This window comes from Emys orbicularis, chromosome 1 (genome assembly GCF_028017835.1).
Source record: "Emys orbicularis isolate rEmyOrb1 chromosome 1, rEmyOrb1.hap1, whole genome shotgun sequence".
Lineage (NCBI taxonomy): Eukaryota > Metazoa > Chordata > Testudines > Emydidae > Emys > Emys orbicularis.
The window spans coordinates 39,180,917-39,199,087 of NC_088683.1; positions in this window are offsets into that span (position 1 = coordinate 39,180,917).

An 18,171-nucleotide genomic window follows, 5' to 3' on the forward strand; every position below is an offset into this window, starting at 1 on the left:
GCCTCACAAACAATGGATTTGTCCCCACATAAGAACATAAGAATGGCCTTACTGGGTCAGACGAAAGGTCCATCTAGCCCAGTATCCTGTCCTCCAACAGTGGCCAGTGCCAGGTGCCCCAGAGGGAATGAACAGAACAGTTAATCATCAAGTGATCCATCCCCTGTCGCTCATTCCCAGCTTCTGGCAAACAGAGGCTAGGGACATCATTCCTGCCCATCCTGCCTAATAGCCATTGATGGACCCATCCTCCATGAATTTATCTAGTTCTTTTTTGAACCCTGTTATGGTCTTGGCCTTCACAACATCCTCCAGCAAGGAGTTCCACAGGTTCACTGTGCGTTGTGTGAAGAAATACTTCCTTTTATTTGTTTTAAACCTGCTGCCTATTAATTTCATTTGGTGACCTCTAATTCTTGTGTTATGAGAAGTAGTAAACAACACTTCCCTATCTACTTTCTCTACACCAGTCATGATTTTATAGACCTCAACCATATCTCCCCTTATCCGTCTCTTTTCCAAGCTGAAAAGTCCCAGTCTTATTAATCTCTCCTCATATGGAAGCTGTTCCACAGTAAAACTATCCCTGTGAAATATGTGTTACTATACTTAATTTACGGACAGGGAACTGAGGCACAGACAGTTTGTAACTTGGAAATCTGTGGCAGTGCTAAAAACTGAATCCAGATCCCAAGTCCCAGGCAAGTGCCTTAGCCACAAGACCATCTGTCATGTTGTCTTCTACCATGCCAGTATCCACTGGTAACGTGCTAGAATGGACAGATACCACTGGCGAAATAATCCCAACATTATAAACAGTCCTTCTACTACTGTCCCACAGTGCACCAATCACTGCTGAGATGGCCTTTCTGATCTGATTTCTGCACTCCATTCTGTCAGGGTCAAGTTGCCTAGAAGCCCTTTACTTCCATAAAAAGTACTGCACATGCTATAGAGTTCTTGTATGCACTATTTTTCACAATGAAAATCCATTTCCCATTTCTGTTACCCAAATGTGATCGTATTGTCAACTAGTCCCAAAGGAATCATCTTACAAGCCTGCTGCCAGCTGGCTTGAGGTTGCCGTGGAGATGTTGGTATCCATCTGGAGAGAAGAAGAGATCCAGGAACAGCTGAACTCAAATGATACACATTACCTGACTAGGTATCCAAAAAACTGGCTGAAATGGGCATTGTTATAAGTGCCAAGCAATGTCAAGAGACAGTAAAGAGACTGAAGTTCCTATATCATGAGGCCTGGCATAATAAAAGGCCAATTTGGGGCAGACAACAAGCCATTTTACAAAGAACTAGGGCACACACTGGATGGGTTAAAACTGGCTCAATGGCAAATCTCAAAATGTAGTTGTTAATGTTAATGTTAATCAACTATCAGTTCTTGGTCCAACACTATTTGATGTTTTTATCAACAACCTATATGATAATATAAAATTTTTGCTGGTAAAGTTTGCAGATGACACAAAGGTTGGTGAAGTAGTAAATAATGATAACAGGTTACTGTTACAGAGTGATCTGAATCTCCTGATTAAATGGTCACAGTCCAACAAAATACATGTTAAAGTACATTTTAAAGTGCAAGATAATACATCTAGGAACCAAGAATGCATGTTATATCTACAGGATGGGAGATTCTGTCTTGCAAAGCCGTGACCCAGAGAAGAATTTAGGGGACATCATAAATAATCACTTCAACATGAACTCTCAGTGCAATGTTGTGGCAAAAAAAGGACTAATGCAATCCTTCGATGTATAAAAAGGGGGATATCAAGTAGAAGTAGGGAAGCAATCTCGCCTCTGTACTGAGCACTGGTAAGACTGTGATTACTGTGTCCAGTTCTGGTGTCCAAACTTCAAGAAGGATGTGGAAATACTGAAGAGACTTCAATGGGAGATCACAAAAATGATCCAGGGCCAGGAAAACAAGTCTTACAATGTGAGGCTTAAGGAGCTCAATTTCTTCAGAAAGAAGGTTGAAAGGTGATTTGATCACTGTGTGTAGGTACTTACACATAGAAAAGAGATCTGATAGTGGGGGACTTCTCAAGCTTGCTGACAAAGGCATAACAAGATCCAACGGCTGGAAGTTAAAGTCAGCCACATTCAACCTTGAGATAAGACACAATTTCCTAACTGTGAGGGTAATTAAACATTGCAACAGTTTACAAGGAGAGGTGACGGATTCACAATTCTTTGGCGTCTTTAAAGTGAGATTAGGTATTTTTTTAAAGATATGCTTTAATCCAGCTTCTGAGAGAAATTCTATGGCCTGTATATGCAGGGGGTCAGGCTACATAGTCGTTGTGTTCCTTTCTGCCGTTGGAATCTGTGCCTGAGTATCCCTGTTCATCCCTTTCCTTCATGGGCCGTGGGGAAACAGGATTGCTGCATTGCCCTTAACATACTCATAAAACTTGCAACTCTGCACTAGGATAATGATTATGATCACATCTAAGGCTTCAAAACTTCAGTTGGTCATCAACTGCAGGAATCAGGAAGGAATGTTTTCCCCAATGCACAATTGCCTAGATGTATTCTATTTTGTTTACCTTTCTCTGAAGTATCAGTTTGGCCACAAATGGAGAAAAGACACCAGACAGGGTGGGCCAGTGTCCTGAGGTGGTATGTCTGTGGCTGGTGTGTCTTGATCATATGCTCAGAGTCAAAATGACTGCCAGATTTGGGGTCAGGAAGGAATATTTCCCCATGTCAGATTAGAAGTAGGGTGACCATATGTCTCATTTTAGCCGGGACAGCCCCTTTTTTAAAAGTGGGCATTTGTCTTGTTTGCTCTTGCTGACTTTATCAGTTGGCGAGAACAAACAGGACAAATGCCCACTTTTATCAAAAAAGGTGGGGTGAGGTGCGAAAAAACGTGTGGGAGATGAGTGGAGATGCCAGCCCCACATAGAGGAGGAGACAGGGCTGGGGAGGGGGAGACAGTGTTCCATCATGTGGGGGGCCAGCAGAGTTCCAGCAACTAGGCAACAGCCTAGCGCCAGGGGATGAGGGGGAGGCTTGGGTGAGCGGCTGGGGGTGTCCCATTTTCACTTTGGGAAATATGGTCACCCTAATTAGAAGGGACCTTGTTTTAGTGTTTTTTTGCCTTTCTCAGCAGCATTGGATGTGGCTGGCCTGCTGGGATCATCTGGGCATATCTCACCTAATCAGTTCCCTGCCCTTGCAGAGGCCCCAGGCATTGGTGGCACTGTGATCTGTCCTGTTATCTGCCTATGGCACACAGTTTAGTCTCATGAGGACTCAAATGCATTGGTCTATCTAACGTCTTTGGACTCATTATAGGGGTGTCTGGGTGAAATTCATACATCAGACTAGATGATTTAATGGTCCCTTCTAGCCTTAAATTCTATGAAACTATGTAATCCTTAGAGCTTGCCTCTCCACCCAACTCAAGTGCTTCTGTACAGTAAAAAGGAACCATATTTAGTGAGGAGTGTATGTAGGAGAATGCTGGCTTTGTGAAACTTGACCAGCTGGATAAGGAGCCAGGTCAGGAGATGGCAAACACATTTCTGGAATCCCAGGATCTATTATGGGGCAAGAAGCCACAGGATCTGGAGGTGGTAGCTAAACAGTTCAGGAGAAAAAATATGTGACGCAAGGGACCCCCTACAGCAGATATGCATTTTTATTGTTGTAAAATATAGCAATGTGGGCTAATTTAGCAGGCTTCAGGCCTTGGAGAAGAGTACTCTGTGTTCTTAATAATGCCACTATTAGTGTGTATTAAAAGGCAGATATAGCCTTACATAAAGGTGGAAGTGTCCGCTTCTCCTGCTCCAAAATGCCCAACTTCAGATATGCAGAATCTGAGTTTTCAGAGTACTCGACATTATATAGCACTTCATGTGTTCAGTACACAGCTCCCACTGACATCAGTTACTGTTGTGAGTGCTCAGCACTTCTGCAAATCAGGTCCAAGGTGTCTCAAGTTGAGCATCCAGAAAATGGGGAACGCTATTAGTCGTCACTTCCCCAGCACTACATAAGAACTTTGTAGCAGAGACAGGGATAAAATAAAATTATCCAGGATGGCATTCAACTGTCTTAAATATAAGAGCATCCTTTCTCTTCTTGCAGTCCCCTGTCTCATTCACTACACATCTACCAAATTCTGCAACAAAGGAGGCCAGAGTTCTACAGACAACAGTCAAATTCATCACATACCACTGGTTTATTCCCTGATCATTATCTATCTTGTACACTGAACATGCTTGGGGTCCTGTGGACACATTAATGTGTAATCATGTAATTAAATATTGAATCATATTGTTTTCAATCACTGAAGTAAGCTTTCATGGGCAATCTTAGTTCTGATATTTCCTGATCTTGCTAATTTAATGTTCCTTTAACATATAATGTTCCTTTAATGTAATTTCCTGAGATTTTAAGTAAGCAACCTGAAAAATAGAAATTCCTTCATGAGGAATCTTATTCACCCCCTGTTATGGGGCATATATACCCCATGCTGGTCCAGCAACCACACAGTTAATGCAGGTACTGCAGGCCAATGCTGATTGGCAGCCTCACAGCAGCTGGGAGAATAAAAGACCCTGGGAAACAGCTGGGTAGGGTGGCTGCTAGAGGAGCATGCTGATTGGAGAAAGGAACTCCTTCCAGCTAGCTGCTCAGAGACCGCACCCTAAGAAGGGATGACTGGACTGACATGCTGAAGAGCCTAAAGAAACCAGGGGAGATAGGAAGGAGCTCAGGGAATTGTCAAGCCCTGATTTTGTTTTATGGGTGGGGTGCTCTGTGACTGTTGGGTGTATTTCTGTTCCTTTGTTCAGTTACATCTCTGAGCAGAGTTCCTCTAGGTGGTATCCATTGACTCCTTAGATGTTTTTGAGGAACAGTGGGTGCTGTCAGGGGTTCTCTGCTCAGTGTCCCCTTCCAGTTATCTGAGTCTTTACTTCTGACCTTCCCTCCCCCTGCCCCGCCCTGTTCCTATTTTGAGAAAAAAAATTGAAATTTGGGCATTAGATTTCACTCTGCATAAGGATAAAGCCAAGGCCTTTTGAAACTTCGCTTCTCTTCTCTTCCCCCCCCCCCCCCAAAAAAACCCACAATCTAGTCTACAATAGCCAGGTGACTAGGACACTCATGTGTGATGTGGGAGACTTAGGTTTAAGTCCCTGCTTTGCCTGGACCCAAGAAACCATTTAGGGAAGAAAAAGGAAAAAAAAGCTTAGTCATGGAATTATAGTGTTTAGGGCCAGAAGGAATCCCCAAATTAGTCTAACCTTGAGTATATCACAGATTGCTGCCCCCATACAAACCCCAACAACCAAAATTAGACCAGAGCACTACAGCCTCATGAGATTGAATGATTGTGTGCCACAGACAGAGACTAGAAGAAACTGAGGTGCACTGATTCCTGAGGCCTATGCAATGACAGGACTTGAATATACCTAGATGATCCTGGCAAGTGACCACTTCCCCACGCTGCAGAGGAAACCCCCAAGGTCACTGACACTCTGACCTGAGGAAAAATTCCTTCCCAACCTCAAATATCACAATTAGTTAGCCCCTGAACATGAAAGCAGAAACCAGACAGCCAAGCACCTGAGAGAATCCTCACAGCATAGATACAGAGCATCAGCCCAGCCCATCCACCATACCATCTCCTGCTGTGCCATCCCTGATGTTTCAGAGGACGTAGACAAAAATCAAACAAACAAACCACCCAGAATATGGGGGTGGGGGGAAGATTCCTTTCCTGGTCCCTATAGGTGACAGGCTGAAGCCCTGAACCATGATCTTTTAGGAACATAAGACTTAATAAATCAGAAGGGACTCCCAAGATGGCCAAGCCCTGCCCCCTACCTTCACAACCCCATTATGCAATCCAACTCATACATTTGTCAAGCTTTCTCTTAAAACTAATTAAGGTGTTAGTTTCCCAACAGGAGTTGCGGGAGTAGTTCCAGAACCTCACTCTTCTGGTTAGATACCTTCTAATTGCCAGCCTAAATTTGTTCATGGTCAGTTTATACATATTTGTTCTTGTCCCAGCATTGTCCTTTAGCTTAAATAGCTCTTCACCCTCCCTGGTGTTTATCTTCTGGATGTATTTATATCCTCTCTTACAAGACAGACTCTCTATTCCCTTGATCAGTCTCGTAGACTTTCTTTGCACCTATTGTAGTTTAAATTCAACATTTTTGAATATGGGTCAAAAAATTCCCAGCTAGCTCAACAGAATGCTTGTCCCTGTCCACCTCTGCTTCTATTCCTCCAGTTTGTCATTGTCCTGTCCCTGTTACCCTATGCTTCTCTCTCCCATGGCCTGTCGGTATCTTCATCCCTGACTCTGCTCCTCACCTCCATGTATTCAATCCAGCATGCTTCCTTCTCCTCTAGGCTGCCTGGGTACCACCAGGGGCAGCATTGAGAGCAGAAGAGTCTCCTTGTCAGGAATGGGCACTCAAACAACCCAGCAGCCCCAGCACTCAGGGGGAGCAATTGCAGGAACAGCCACTGCACACTGGGAGCATGTTCAGTGCAGATGGACTATTTGACGAATGTACATGCCCAAACTCTAACAAACCTCCACAAAGCATGTTCAAATGGCAATTTTTGGAGGCTTAAATTCTGCCACATTTGGGTTAAGTTTCACAGGGACAGCAAAAGGTACCTATGATGACACCCCTCTGTGATGGGTTGGACCCCCCTTCTGGGGTGCCACCTCATGTACTGGGATTTCACTGAGCCTCTCTTGCTCAACCAGCCTGGGTTCCCACTCCATGCTCTGCTGAATTAGGCTCTCCGGCCTCTTGCCGCACACACAGGTCGGGCCACACCCTGCTGCAGACACAGATTGAAGTCGGCTCTGTGTGAGAGGACTCCCCAAGCACTCCCATGCACACCCCTTTTGGGAGATAAACCCAAAATAATACTGCCTTGCACTGTATAGTAAACCCTGCGCAGCACAAGCTCAAAAATCCACCCTCTTCCTCAATGTGAAGAGATGTGCACGACTTCTTCCTTCTTCTCTCCCCCCCGCCCTTTGGAAATTACATAAACTGAGTTTAATGATGAACAAAATAAGTTTAACGACAAAAAGTAGGTTTTAAGTGGTTAAAGGGATAGCAAACAGAACAAAGCAGATTACCTTAGTAAATAAACCAAAGCCGCAAATTGAACTTAACACACTAGATAGGTACGATACAAATTAGCAAATTCTCACCCTGAGTGATATTTTTTTTTTTTAAAGGCATAAGTTGCCTTGGCTTTCCCAGGCTTTCTTACACGGGCTAAAAATCCTTCCAGCCTGGGACCATCACTTCCCACAGTTCAGTCTTTGTTCCTCGGGTGATTTCAGGTGTGTTGTTGTAGGGAGAGTGAGGTCCCCTCATGTTGTCATTGTCCCTCTTTTATGTCTTCTCCCCACTTGCTGGAAAGCTTTTTTGCTGTGACCTGGGTCAAACAGTTCCCATTGTGTAGAGCTATCTCTGAGAGGTTTCTATTGTACACAGTTCCTGAGGTAATCCTTGTGCTTGTATGTATTTCCTCAATAAGCCACTAACAGTGTTTGGCCTCCAACATGGCACATTTGAAATACAGAGACATGGTCAATATTCCCAGATACAGATACAAAAATGCATACAAATTGGATAAATACATTCAGTAAATCATAATCTTTCCAATTATACCTTACATGAGCCATCTTGCATAAAGTATACCTTAGTTATACCATATTCATATCATAACCATATTTCCATGAAGAATATGGCGTGTATCATCACACCTTCCACCCATCAAATTTCAGATGCATGCCCCAGAACATTGGGATGCTAGAGATTTTTCAATGAAATAATTAAAGAATTTTTTTAAAGATAGGAACCATTTATACTTAATATCCAGAAAATTACATCTAAAGCAGACACACAGCTTGAAAAATTTCAATTGAAGCAGGTAAATTATGACAAAGATATAAGCAACTAAAAATAGTCTTACAATAAAAAGTGTTAGGCAACCTTAACTATAGGCATTGCTGCAAGCTCTGCCTGCATTAATCATTGGGTGTGTGAATTCTAACAAGATGTCACTACCATCTCTGGTCTAATAAGAAAATGACCTACAAGAAAGTGACAAAATAAAAAACAGAACAAAAATTAAGTTCATTATTGCATTCCCTAGCATTACAAGAGATTGATGGACTACTGATAGGGTTATTGACTTTTTTCTCTTTCTCCCCCCCATCCCTCTTCTTTCAGGGACCATAATTGTGCCACAGATGTCCCACAGTAGGGCTGTTTCACAGGCTGGGTTGGCAGCAGTGGAAAGGCTCTCAAGCGGCTGGTCCAAGAAAAGAAACAGAGAAGACCTATTCCTGGTCATGCCAAATGACATGAGGTGTACATACCCCATGTTGGCCAAGAAACCCAGGGGTTTATGAACATACTGCTAGCCAGTGCTGATTGGCAGCCTCACAGTGGCTGCGAAGATAAAAGGACTGGGAAGAAGAGGCATGGAATGGCTGCCAGAGGAGCAAGCAGGCTGGAGAAAACTCCTGCTGAGAAGCTGTTCAGAGATAGCACCCTGACAAGGGAGGACCAGCCCAAAAGGCTGAAAAGCCTACAGAAACCAGAGGAAATAGGAAGGAGCTCAGGGCACAGCTGCAGTCATTGAGCCCTGATTCTGCCTGTCTTGCTTAAGGACCCTGAACTGGAACCTAATGGAGTGGGTGGGCCTGGGTTCCCTAAGAAGCCCATAAGAAACTTAAGAACTGAGGGGATTCATGGTTTTAAGGAATGGTAGGAGAGAGAACAGCAAAATAAAGACCATGGATTTCAAGAAGGCAGACTTTAGCAAACTCAGTGAGTGGGTAGGTAAGATCCCATGGGAAGCAAGTCTAAGGGGAAAAATAATTGAAGACAGTTGGCAGTTTTTCAAAGATAAATTATTAAGGGCCCAAGAGCAAACCATCCCACTGCATAGGAAAGATAGGAAGTAGGGCAAGAGGCCACCCTGGCTTAATCAGGAGATCTTCAATGATCTGAAACTCAAGACTCCTACAAAAAGTGGAAACTGTATCAAATTACGAAGGATGAATATAAACAAATAACACATGTAGGTAGGAACAAAATTAGAAAGGCCCAGGCACAAAATGAGATCAAACTAGCTAGAGACATAAAGGGTAACAAGAAAACATTCTACAAATACATTAGAAGCAAGAGGAAGACCAAAGACAGGGTAGGCCCGTTACTCAATGCGGCGGCGGGAGGAGGTGGGGAATAATTGAAAAGGTGGAAATGGCAGAGGTGCTTAATTACTTCTGTTTCAGTTTTCACCAAGAAGGTTGGTGGTGATTGGACATCTAACATAGTGAATGTCAGTAAAAATGAGGTAGGATCAGAAGAGGCTAAAATAGGGAAAGACCCTAAGTAATTTTTAACTTATGTCTACACTATGAAATTAAGTCGATTTTATAGAAGTCGATTTTTTTTTAGAATTTGATTTTATACAGTCTATTGCGTATGTCCACACTAAGTGCATAGGTTGGCGGAGTACGTCCTCACTACCACGGCTAGCATCGACTTACAGAGCGGTGCACTGTGGGTAGCTATCCCATAGTTCCCGCAGTCTCCACTGCCCATTGGAATTCTGGATTAAGCTCCCAATGCCTGATGGGGCAAAAACTTTGTCGCGGGTGCATGTCGTCAGGCCCCCCTCTCTCCCTCCTTCCATGAAAGCAACAGCAGACAATCTTTTCATGCCTTTTTTTCGGGGTCCCATCCACCAGACCCGCTCAGCCTGCTGCCTGCCTGGATGATCGGAACCCCAGGCAGGCAGCGGGCTGAGCAGGGCTGATGGACAGAGCCCTAGACCGGCAGCGGGCTGAGCCCGCTGCTGGTCTGGGGCTCCGTCCACTGGCTCCTGCCAGCCGGGGTCCCGCTCAGCTGGCAGATCTCGGTGAGGTTGATCAGGGGTGCCTGGACGGACATAGCTATCCTCCTCTTAGAGCACTGAATGGGAGTGACTCCAGGTCATTCTCTTTAATTTAGTCTCATGGAGATTCAGTCCTGCCTGGAATAACATGTGAGCTGGAGGCTTCTGCCTCAGGCTGCTCTCCCAGCTGGCATTACCGTGTGGTCGCACCTACCCCAGCCTGCCACTTGCTCCCATGGCTCATGAAGCCTGGACAGTAGTAAGGAGCAGTTCAACTTGTGGAATGACAAATCCAGAATGAAGGATTGCACTCTATGGGCCACATTAAGATTATTTCAAAGTCCTAGATAGTATTTAGTCCCTATAAAAGGCTTCATGAAAATTTCCTCCCGTCCCTAACAAAAATGTTAATTTATCAGAGCAGCTGAAAGGGTAAGGAACCAGAGACTATAACTTAGAGAGAGCTTCCATATTATTTAACTCATAATTGATATAATTCAAAGTAAAATTTCACAGTGCGGTTTATTCTAAGACTAAAAATGCAGGAGGGGAGTCAGAAAAATGAATAGTGACCTGTTTCCACCCAGGTTCGAACCGGGGACATTTCGCATGTTAGGTGAACATAATCACTACACTACAGGGCTTCTCTTTTTTTGCCACAGACTTTGCCGAAGGCATAGGAATGTTTTCTCTAGCTACAGAAGCTACCTAATGCTATGTCTATATCTATGGTCTTCCTACTCACAAAGCGGTCATGCCCCCGCCCAAAGCCGACACAGCACGGAGTGCATGTAGCACAGCGACCTGGCTCGGGCAGGATCGCTAGCGAGGCATGATACTTTTGCCGTTAAGCAAACACAGCAATTCTTTCCTGGCCTCTGCCTCTGAATGCCTCCATGCATTATGCTGTGCCCTATCAGTGCGGGAGGACTGCATGAGCTCGGAAAACATATCGCAAGTGCGTTTTTTCGCCTTCTAATCTGCAATAACCTCAGGTACGGAGATGATAGGGGGAGTGTAGAAACATTCTGGGGGGGACTGCATGGTCACCTGTGCTGCTGAGTTTGCCACGCTGGCCAAACAGAAAATGAAATTCAAAAGTTCCCAGGGCTTTTCCTGTGTACCTGGCTAGTGCATCTGAGTTCAAAGTGCTGTCCAGAGCAGTCACAATGGAGCACTCTGGGATAGCTCCTGGAGGCCAATACCATCGAATTGCATCCACACTACCCCAAATTCGACCCGGCGATGTCCCTTTCAGCACTAATCCCCTCGTCAGGGAGGAGTACAGAAATCGATTTTAAGAGCCCTTTAAGTCGACAAAAATGGCTTCGTCGTGTGGATGGGTGCAGGGTTAAATCGATCTAACACTGCTAAATTCGACCTAAACTCGTAGTGTAGACCAGGGCTTAGACAAGTTAGATGTCTTCAAGTCACTAGGGCCAGATGAAATGCATCCTAGAATACTCAAGAAGCTGACTGAGGAGATATCTGAGCCATTAGTGATTATCTTTGAAAAGTCCTGGAAGATGGGAGAGATTCCAGAAGACTGGCACTATATTAGCCCTTTTCCAATTTATAAAAAGGGAAATAATGACAAGCGGGGAATTACAGACCAATCAGCTTAACTTCTGTACCCGGAAATATAATGGAGCAAATAATAAAGCAATCCATTTGCAAACATCTAGAATAAGGTGATCAGTAACAGTAAGCATGGATTTGTGAAGAACAAATCGTGTCAAACCAACCTGATAGCTTTTGTTGACAGCATAACAAGCCTTGTGGATAGGGGGAAGTGGTAGATGTGGTATATTTTGACTTTAGTAAAGCTTTTGATACCGTCTGACATGACCTTCTCATAAACAAACTAGGGAAATACAACCTGGATGGAGCTACTATAAGGTGCATAACTGGTTGGAAAACCATTCCCAGAGATCAGTTATCAATGGTTCACAGTCATGCTGGAAAGACATAATGAGTGGGGTCCCAGAGGGATCAGTTCTGGGCTGGTTCTGTTCAATATCTTCATCGATTTAGATAATGGCATAGAGAGTACACTTTTATAAAGTTTGGGGATGATACCAAGCTGGGAGGGGTTGCAAGTGCTTTGGAGGACAGGATTATAATTCAAAATGATCTGGACAAACTGGAGAAATGGTCTGAAGTAAATAGGATTAAATTCAATAAGTACCATATATACTTGATCATAAACTGGTTCGTTTATAAGCTGACACCCCCCCCCCCCCAATGGATAAGTAAAAATGGAAAACTTTTATAACCCATTCATAAGCTGCCCCTATAATTCAGGGGTCAGTAAACTTTGGCTCCCGGGCCATCAGGATAAGCCGCTGATGGGCCGAGATGGTTTGTTTACCTCGAGCGTCCGCAGGCACGGAGGTAAACCTAAGTAAACAAAGTGTCCCGGCGCACCAGCTGCTTACCCTGATGGGCCGGGACAGCAACTGGTGGGGAAATTTTTTGGGGGGGAGAAGCTGAGAGTCAGGGGAGTAACCCCTGTGACCACCCCACATGACCCCCCCCTTAGCCCAGGACCCCCACACTCTCTCCATCCCATCCCTTCCCACCTTATCTGCGGAGGGTCAGGGGAGGATGTCTCTGGCCTGGCTGGAGCTGCTCCAGCAGGCTGAGCAGCGTGGCCACAGCCTGCTCTGGCAGGCCAGACTGGGCGGCGCGGCTGTAGCATGTTCCAGCAGGCTGGGCCGGGCAGCACGGCTGCAACCTGCCAGCCCTGGAGCTGCAGCTGCTTCGGAGGCTGGGGGGAGAGCAGCGTGGCCAGAAGCGGAGAGACTCTGGCCCCGCCTCTTCCCTTCTGGCTCTGCTGGCTGTGCTGCCTCTCCTTAGGCCCTCTTTTGTGGGGAGGGGCTGTGTCCCACCTCTCCCTCTCTAGACCCATTCATAAGCCAACCCCCTTCTGGGGTGCTTCCCTTTTTTACTAAAAAAATTCGGCTTATGAACGAGTATATACGGTACTCTAAATGACAAAGGCAAAGTACTCCACTTAGGAAGGAACAAACAGTGGCACACATACAAAATGGGAAATGACTGCCTAGGAAGGAGTACTGCGGAAAGGGATCTGGGGGTCATAGTGGACCACAAGCTAAATGAGTCAACAGTGTAACATTGTTGCAAAAAAAGCAAACATCATTCTGGGATGTGGAGTGTTGTAAGCAAGATACGAGAAGTAATTCTTCCACTCTACTCTGCGCTGATCAGGCCTCAGCTGGAGTATTGTGTCCAGTTCTGGGCGCTACATTTCAGGAAAGATGTGGACAAACTGGAGAAAGTCCAGAGAAGAGCAATAAAAATTATTAAAGGTTTAGAAAACATGACCTAGGAGGGAAAATTGAAAAAATTGGGTTTGTTTAGTCTGGAAAAGAGAAGACTGAGGAGGGACATGATAACAGTTTTCAAGTACATTAAAGGTTGTTACAAGGAGGAGGGAGAAAAATTGTTGTTCTTAACCTCTGAGATAGGACAAGAAGCAATGGGCTTAAATTGCAACAAGGGAGGGTTAGGTTGGACATTAGGAAAAACTTCCTAACTGTCAGGGTTCTTAAGCACTGGAATAAATTGTCTAGGGAGGTTGTGGAATCTCCATCATTGGAGATTTTTAAGAGCAGATTACACAAACACCTGTCAGGGATGGTCTAGATCAGTGTTTCCCAAACTTGGGACGCTGCTTGTGTAGGGAAAGCCCCTGGTGGGCCAGGCCAGTTTGTTTACCTGCCGCGTCCGCAGGTCCGGCCAATCGCGGCTCCCACTGGCCGTGGTTCGCTGCTCCAGGCCAATGGGAGCTGCTGGAAGTGGCGGCGCCGGTAAACAAACCGGCCCGGCCCGCCAGGGGCTTTCCCTAAACAAGCGGTGTCCCAAGTTTGGGAAACACTGGTCTAGATAATACTTAGGCCTTCTCTACACTGGCAAGTTTCTGCCCAGTAAAGCAGCTTTCTGCGTTGTAATTCCTGAGGTGTACACACTGCCAAGCCACTTAGTCCACAGAAACTGAACAGTTGTAAAAAACCACCCTGACGAGAGGCATACAGCTTTCTGCACTGGGGCTACAGCGCCGCGGAACCAGTATAGACACCCTGGTGGATTACAGTGCTGCAACTGACCTCTGGGAGGTGTCCCACAGTGCCTGTTCTACAAAGAGCCAGACACGATACTTGGCAGCGACAGCACCTCCACTGCGAAGGCCACTGTGGATACTTCGGTGGCTCGTGTGCCAGTCGAGAGTGGACCAAGCCAGGAGGAGGAAATCTTGGATGAGGCTGTGGAGGTGGAGGGCGACCCAGAGGACGACTCGGAGGTCAGAGATGCATGCAGCCAGGAGCTCTTCTCTACCCCAGAGGAGGCTAGCCCATAGGCGTTGACTTCTGCTCCCGCCGGTGGCTGCTCAACCCCCCTCTGGCCCCGGCCATGCCCCGACTCCACTCCTTCCATGAGGCCCTGCCCTACCCCCATTCCAACCCCTTCCCCAAAGTCCCCGCCCCAACTCTGCCCCCTCCATGCCCCTATTCCAACTCCTTCCCCAAATCCCCGCCCTGGCCCCAGCTCTTCCCCGCCTCCTCCCCAGAGCACGCCACATTCCTACGCCTTCTCTTCTCTCCCCCGCCACCCGTAGCGGCCAAACAGCTGTTTGTGGTGGCCGGGCGGGAAGCGCAGGGAGGTAGGCGGAGGAGCAGTGACGTGGTGCACTCAGGGGAGGAGGAGGAGGTAGGGTGGGGGGAGGGGAGCTTGGCTGCCGGTGGGTGTTAATTTTTCCCTGTTGGTACTCCAGCCCCAGAGCACCTACGGAGTCAGCGCCTATGGGCTAGCCAGTCACAGCTGTCTGAGCTTGGCGAAGCACAAACAGGAGAGGAGGCCCCTGGTAAGTGGCTCTGATTTTGGGGAATCGCTGAAGCAAGTTATTGGGGGCAGGAGGGTTGCAGAAAGCAGGTTTGTGTCTGTATGATGCGCGTACCACCACATGCCTAGTTTAAGCAGCAGAACAGGGTGTTGATTGACTCCCTCACTTCACGGGAATCTGCCTCAGAGATCTCCACAAAACTCTCATGGAGATATTGGGCAATCCACTGCCGCGGGTTCTTTGGCAGAGCTGCTTTATTTCCTGCCCCATTAAGAATAACTTGCTGCACACAGGTGAGCCACATAACGGCCAGGGCAGAAGCTGCAGTCTTGGAGAAGACCCTCCCTTGATTCCCTGCTCACCCTCCGCAGCGAGATATCTTCCATAATGAATGGAGCCTGTGGAATATGTGGGGACAGTAATGATTATAAGGCCACCTCAAGACCCACATGCTGGCTCTCCCCAAAAGCCACGTGCCCAGTGTACAGTATGGTCCCGGAACATTGATTTCCCCTGCCCTGCAGTTACTCACCATTTTGGGGATCTTGTGGCTTATGTGTGCTTGCCTGCAGTCAGTCAGTTAGTGACAGGTATGTGAAAATAAGAACATAAGAACGGCCATACTGGGTCAGACCAAAGGTCCATCTAGCCCAGTATCCAGTCTTCTGACAGTGGCCAATGCAAGGTGCCCCAAAGGGAGTGAACCTAACAGGTAATGATCAAGTGATCTCTTTCCTGCCATCCATCTCCACCCTCTGACAAACAGAGGCTAGGGACACCATTCTTACCCATCCTGGCTAATAGCCATTAATGGACTTAACCTCCATGAATTTATCCAGTTCTCTTTTAAACACTGTTATAGTCCTAGCCTTCACAACCTCCTCAGGCAAGGAGTTCCACAAATTGACTGTGCGCTGTGTGAAGAAGAACTTCCTTGTATTTGTGTTAAACCTGCTGCCCATTAATTTCATTTGATGGCCCCTAGTTCTTGTATTATGGGAATAAGTAAATAACTTTTCCTTATTCACTTTCTCCACACCACTCATGATTTTATATACCTCTATCATATCCCCCCTTAGTCTCCTCTTTTCCAAGCTAAAAAGTCCTAGCCTCTTTAATCTCTCCTCATATGGGACCCATTCCAAACCCCTAATCATTTTAGTTGCCCTTCTCTGAACCTTTTCTAGTGCCAGAATATCTTTTTTGAGATGAGGGGACCACATCTGTAGACAGTATTCAAGATGTGGGCGTACCATCGATTTATATAAGGGCAATAAGATATTCTCCGTCTTATTCTCTATCCCCTTTTTAATGCTTCCTAACATCCTGTTTGCTTTTTTGACCGCCTCTGCACATTGCGTGGACATCTTCAGAGAACTATCCACGATGACTCCAAGAGCTTTTTCCTGATTTGTTGTAGCTAAATTAGCCCCCATCATATTGTATGTGTAGTTGGGGTTATTTTTTCCAACGTGCATTACTTTACATTTATCCACATTACATTTCATTTGCCATTTTGTTGCCCAATCACTTAGTTTTGTGGATCTTTTTGAAGTTCTTCACAGTCTGCTTTGGTCCTAACTATCTTGAGCAGTTTAGTATCGTCTGCAAACTTTGCCACCTCACCTTTTACCCCTTTCTCCAGATCATTTATGAATAAGTTGAATAGGATTGGTCCTAGGACAGACCCTTGGGGAACACCAAGTTGCCCCTCTCCATTCTGAGAATTTACCATTTATTCCTACCCTTTGTTCCCTGTCTTTTAACCAGTTCTCAATCCATGAAAGGACCTTCCCTTTTATCCCATGACAACTTAATTTACGTAAGAGCCTTTGGTGAGGGACCTTGTCAAAGACTTTCTAGAAATCTAAGTACCCTATGTCCACTGGATCCCCCTTGTCCACATGTTTGTTGACCCCTTCAAAGAACTCTAATAGATTAGTAAGACACGATTTCCCTTTACAGAAACCATGTTGACTTTTGCCCAACAATTTATGTTCTTTTAGGTGTCTGACAATTTTATTCTTTACTATTGTTTCAACTAATTTGCCCGGTACTGACGTTAGACTTACCGGTCTGTAATTGCCGGGATCACCTCTAGAGTCCTTTTTAAATATTGGCGTTACATTAGCTATCTTCCAGTCATTGGGTACAGAAGCCGATTTAAAGGACAGGTTACAAACCTTATTTAATAGTTCCGCAACTTCACATTTGAGTTCTTTCAGAACTCTTGGGTGAATGCCATCTGGTCCCAGTGACTTGTTACTGTTAAGTTTATCCATTAATTCCAAAACCTCCTCTAATGACACTTCAATCTGTGACAGTTCCTCAGATTTGTCACCTACAAAAGCCGGCTCAGGTTTGGGAATCTCCCTAACATCCTCAGCCATGAAGACTGAAGCAAATAATTCGTTTAGTTTCTCCACAATGATTTTATCGTCTTTAAGCGCTCCTTTTGTATCTCGATCATCAAGGGGCCCCACTGGTTGTTTAGCAGGCTTCCTGCTTCTGATGTACTTAAAAAACATTTCGGTTTTACCTTTTGAGTTTTTTGGCTAGCTGTTCTTCAAACTCCTCTTTGGCTTTTCTTATTACATTTTTTACACTTAATTTGGCAGTGTTTATGCTCCTTTCTATTTACCTCACTAGGATTTGACTTCCACTTTTTAAAAGATGCCTTTTTATCTCCAACTGCTTCTTTTACATGGTTGTTAAGCCACGGTGGCTCTTTTTTAGTTCTTTTACTGTGTTTCTTAATTTGGGGTATACATTTAAGTTGGGCCTCTATTATGGTGTCTTTAAAAAGCGTCCATGCAGCTTGCAGGGATTTCACTTTAGTCACTGTAGCTTTTAATTTCTGTTTAACAAACCCCCTCATTTTTGCATCGTTCCCCCTTTTTAAATTAAATGCCACAGTGTTGGGCTGTTGAGATGTTCTTCCCAACACAGGGATGTTAAATGTTATTATATTATGGTCACTATTTCCAAGCGGTCCTGTTATAGTTACCTCTTGGACCAGCTCCTGCGCTCTACTCAGGACTAAATCGAGAGTTGCCTCTCCCCTTGTGGGTTCCCGTACCAGCTGCTCCAAGAAGCAGTCATTTCAAGTATCGAGAAATTTTGTCTCTGCATTTCGTGCTGAGGTGACATATTCCCAGTCAATATGGGGATAATTGAAATCCCCCACTATTATTGAGTTCTTAATTTCGATAGCCTCTCTAATTTCCCTTAGCATTTCATCATCACTATCACTATCCTGGTCAGGTGGTCAATAATAGATCCCTAATGTTATATTCTTATTAGAGCATGAAATTACTATCCATAGAGATTCTATGGAACATGTGGATTCACTTAAGATTTTTACTTCATTTGAT